We start from the raw sequence: 5,534 nt of genomic DNA, 5'->3' as shown, positions 1-5,534 counted from the left end.
AAAAAATGGTAATCAAACATTTGAATTGTGTATAGAATTTAATTTTTCATGTATACAAAAAATATATATGAGAAATACAATGTGTATGAAAAATGTTAATCATGTATTTAAATTTTTTAGCATGTATAAAACAAATGTCCCTGGTGTATAAAGAAAATTACAACATACATTAAATAAGAGTGGATATCAAAAGTAAATATTTCAAAAAAAAAGATTGTGTATTAAAAAAAATTCAATATCAATATAAAAATGTTCCTGATGTGCAAAAAATGTACTTGTGTGCGAAAACAATGTCTATTGTCACTAAACAATTATCATCATTTACAAAAAATATATTAACCATGTATTAAAAAATGTAAATCATGTATTTAAGAAATGATTAACATGTAATAAAAATGTATTAGATACATACCAAAATTATACAATGTGTATGGAGAAGAGTAGACATAAACAATTAAGTTTAAAAAAATGTTAATCATGTGTTTTAAAATGTTAAATGTGCATATAAAAATGTTTCTACTATAGAAGAAAAGTGTTGAATATGTACTGAAAATTTGACATGTGTTGAACAAAAAGAAACCGATGGAAATCAACAAAGAAACAAACAAAAATGAAGAAAGCAAATAAAATCAAGAAAGGAAAAACAAATAAAAGCAAAAATAGAAAATAAATAAAAAACCGTGAAAAATGGAAGTAGAGAAAACCGAGAAAGAAACAAAAATCCTATGAAAAACAAGAAAAGAAAGAGTACTGAAGAAAGAAAGAAAGAAAAGAAAAACAGAGAAGACGGGGAAAGAAACAAAGAAAAACTAAAAAGGTGAAAACCATAAAATAAACATAGAAACCCGCTGAAAAATGAAGGAAAAAAAGAGAACCAAAGAAAATGGAAGAAACAAGGAAAAGCGCAGGAGAAAACAAAAGAAAAACAAAGCCAGTGAAGACAACTTAGGTAGCTTTTTTGAGGAGTATAAGCCAATCTTTATTGATCAAAAACCACAACTAGTGGGATACAATTTGTGTCATGTGGATAGACAAACCAGACATGACGAAGAGGAGCTAAAGATAAAGAAAATCTAGCTAAGCTATGTGCACCAACGTTGGCTGCACGACCTTCAAAGTAAAGTTACAATTAAAAAGAGTTGCTCTTGCATTGGTCTTCCTGATGTCGTTATACATGCTCACCGTAAATTAAACCATCACCGAGGAAGTTTCATGGTTTCGAGAAGGGAATCACCAAGATTAAAGGAGAATCCAAATTTTCTTCATCGTTTGTCCTTGAGTATTTTTCCATGATCAGCATACCCCCTATAATGCACTGTGTTTAAATTGGTACTTTTTCGGACTCATTTACTATATTTAGGCCATTATGTGCATTTCTAGTCATTAATGCACATAATTCAAATTGACACAATCGATGCACGAAAAAATGCACAAAAACAGTGTGAAAAATCATGCTTGTCGTATTTAGTAATGTTTCATACCTTTTACAAGGAATGGGGATATATTTTAAGGATATGTGTGGCAAGAGTCAACCATAAGCATGTCGTTTATTAATTTTCAACTCTAGAAAAACGAAAAACATGCATGAAAAACATGATACTTGACATGGTGCCATGGTATGACCACATCATGCTTTGGTAAATTTTTGAGATGGTTTGGCTAATGCCGTTATACATGCTCTTCATAAATTAAACCATCACCGACGACGTTTCGTGGTTTCAAGAGGGAAATCACTAGATTGAAGGGTAATCCAAATTTCCTTCATCGTTTGTCCTTGAGTTTTTTTTCTAGGATCAACATACACCCTACAATGCATCGTGTTTAAATTTGACACTTTTCCAGGATCATTTACCATTAGGCCATTATGTGCATTTTCCAAAATACATTTTTTTTCACAAACGATTTCATGAAGAAATTGTTTGCGAAATATTTGGCGAAAGTGAAGAGAAGTAACGCTTGCATGCATGTGAGAGCTCGCTTTTAACGTCGAGCTATGTAGGCTTGTCGACACAATCGAGAACATGCGACTGTCGCACGCAACACCAATTGCGCCCGGTTTATCGACGAGACTGCGCGGCTTGCAACACGCAATAACGACGGCTCAGATTCTCGACAACCATGCAAGCTCTATGGCAACATGCATGCAAGCGCTACTAGGAAGCGTCGTGGCAGCACACTGTTGGAAATATGCCCTAGAGGCAATAATAAAAGGATTATTATTATATTTCCTTGTTCATGATAATTGTCTTTTATTCATGCTATAATTGTGTTATCCGGAAATCGTAATACACGTGTGAATACATAGACCACAATATGTCCCTAGTGAGCCTCTAGTTGACTAGCTCGTTGATCAACAGATAGTCATGGTTTCCTGATTATGGACATTGGATGTCATTGATAACGGGATCACATCATTAGGAGAATGATGTGATAGACAAGACCCAATCCTAAACATAGCACAAAGATCGTGTAGTTCGTTTGCTAGAGCTTTTCCAATGTCAAGTATCTTTCCTTAGACCATGAGATCGTGTAACTCCCGGATACCGTAGGAGTGCTTTGGGTGTACCAAACGTCACAACGTAACTGGGTGGCTATAAAGGTGCACTACAGGTATCTCCGAAAGTGTCTGTTGGGTTGACACGGATCGATACTGGGATTTGTCACTCCGTATGACAGAGAGGTATCTCTGGGCCCACTCGATAATGCATCATCATAATGAGCTCAAAGTGACCAAGTATCTGGTCACGGGATCATGCATTACGGTACGAGTAAAGTGACTTACCGGTAACGAGATTGAACAAGGTATTGGGATACTGACGATCGAATCTCGGGCAAGTAACGTATCGATTGACAAAGGGAATTGTATACGGGGTTGCTTAAATCCTCGATATTGTGGTTCATCCGATGAGATCATCGAGGAGCATGTGGGAGCCAACATGGGTATCCATATCTCGCTGTTAGTTATTGACTGGAGAGCCGTCTCGGTCATGTCTACATGTCTCCCGAACCCGTAGGGTCTACACACTTAAGGTTCGGTGACGCTAGGGTTGTATGAATATGAGTATGCAGCAAACCGAAAGTTGTTCGGAGTCCCGGATGAGATCCCGGACGTCACGAGGAGTTCCGGAATGGTCCGGAGGTAAATAATTATATATGGGAAGTCAAGTTTCGGCCATCGGGAAAGTTTCGGGGGTCACCGGTATTGTACCGGGACCATCGGAAGGGTCCCGGGGGTCCACTAGGTGGGGCCACCCATCCCGGAGGGCCCCATGGGCTAAAGTGGGAGGGGAACCAGCCCCTGGTGGGCTGGTGCGCCCCCCCTGGGCCCCCCTCTGCGCCTAGGGTTGGGAACCTTAGGGGAGGGGGCGCCTCCACTTGCCTTGGGGGGCACTCCACCCCCCTGGCCGCCGCCTCCCTTGGGAGATCCCATCTCCGGGGCCGGCGCCCCCCCTGGGGTCCCTATATAAAGAGGGGGGGAGGGAGGGCAGTCGTACCCTGACATCTGGCGCCTCCCTACCCCCTTGCTACACCTCCTCCTCCCGTAATCGCTCGGCGAAGCCCTGCCGAAACCCTGCTGCATCCACCACCACGCCGTCATGCTGCTGGATCTTCATCAACCTCTCCTTCCCCCTTGCTGGATCAAGAAGGAGGAGATGTCACGCTGACCGTACGTGTGTTGAACGCGGAGGTGCCGTCCGTTCAGCGCTAGGATCTCCGGTGATTTGGATCACGACGAGTACGACTCCCTCAACCCCGTTCTCTTGAACGCTTCCGCTCGCGATCTACAAGGGTATGTAGATGCACTCCTCTCTCTCGTTGCTAGATGAACTCATTGATTAATCTTGGTGAACGTAGGAATTTTTTTATTTTATGCAACGTTCCCCAACAGTGGCATCATGAGCTAGGTCTATGCGTAGTTCTCTATTGCACGAGTAGAACACAAATCTGTTGTGAGCGTAGATATTGTCAAATTTCTTGCCACTAATAGTCTAATTTTGCTTCAGCGGTATTGTGGGATGAAGCGGCCCGGACCTACCTTACACGTACGCTTACGTGAGACAGGTTCCACCGACTGACATGCACTAGTTGCATAAGGTGGCTAGCGGGTGTCTGTCTCTCCCACTTTAGTTGGAGCGGATTCGATGAAAAGGGTCCTTATGAAGGGTAAATAGAAGTTGACAAATCACCTTGTGGTTATTCGTAGGTAAGAAAACGTTCTTGCTAGAACCCTATTGCAGCCACGTAAAAGATGCAACAACAATTAGAGGACGTCTAACTTGTTTTTGCAGCAATAGCTTTGTGATGTGATATGGCCAAAAGTTGTGATGAATGATGAATGATATATTGTGATGTATGAGATCATGTTTTTGTAATAGGAATCACGACTTGCATGTCGATGAGTATGACAACCGGCAGGAGCCATAGGAGTTGTCTTAATTATTGTATGACCTGCGTGTCAATGATTCAACGCCATGTAATTACTTTACTTTATTGCTAAACCGTTAGCCATAGTAGTAGAAGCAATAGTTGGCGAGCAACTTCATGGAGACACGATGATGGAGATCATGGTGTCATGCCGGTGACGAAGATGATCATGGAGCCCCGAAGATGGAGATCAAAGGAGCTATATGATATTGGCCATATCATGTCACTACTATATAATTGCATGTGATGTTTATTATGTTTATGCATCTTGTTTACTTAGAACGACGGTAGTAAATAAGATGATCCCTTATAATAATTTCAAGAAAGTGTTCCCCCTAACTGTGCGCCGTTGCTAAAGTTCGTCGTTTCGAAGCACCACGTGATAATCGGGTGTGATAGATTCCTACGTTCACATACAACGGGTGTAAGACAGTTTTACACATGCAAAACAGTTAGGTTAACTTAACGAGCCTAGCATGTACAGACATGGCCTCGGAACACAGAGACTGAAAGGTAGAACATGAGTCGTATGGAAGATACAATCAACATGGAGATGTTCACCGATGATGACTAGTCTGTCTCACGTGATGATCGGACACGGCCTAGTCGACTCGGATCATGTAACACTTAGATGACTAGAGGGATGTCAAATCTGAGTGGGAGTTCATTAAATAATTTGATTAGATGAACTTAATTATCATGAACTTAGTCTAAAATCTTTGCAAAATATGTCTTGTAGATCAAATGGCCAACACTCATGTCAACATGAACTTCAACGCATTCCTAGAGAAAACCAAGCTGAAAGATGATGGCAGCAACTATATGGATTGGGTCCGGAACCTGAGGATCATCCTCATAGCTGCCAAGAAAGCATATGTCCTAGAAGGACCGCTAGGTGAAGCACCCATCCCAGAGAACCAAGACGTTATGAACGCTTGGCAGTCACATGCTGATGATTACTCCCTCGTTTAGTGCGGCATGCTTTACAGCTTAGAACAGGGGCTCCAAAAGCGTTTTGAGCAACACGGAGCATATGAGATGTTCGAGGAGCTGAAAATGGTTTTCCAAGCTCATGCCCGGGTCGAGAAATATGAAGTCTCCGACAAGTT

This window comes from Triticum dicoccoides, chromosome 7B (assembly GCF_002162155.2).
Source record: "Triticum dicoccoides isolate Atlit2015 ecotype Zavitan chromosome 7B, WEW_v2.0, whole genome shotgun sequence".
NCBI lineage: Eukaryota > Viridiplantae > Streptophyta > Magnoliopsida > Poales > Poaceae > Triticum > Triticum dicoccoides.
The sequence above is the reverse complement of the archived record's forward strand: the minus strand, read 5'-3'. Positions refer to the sequence as shown.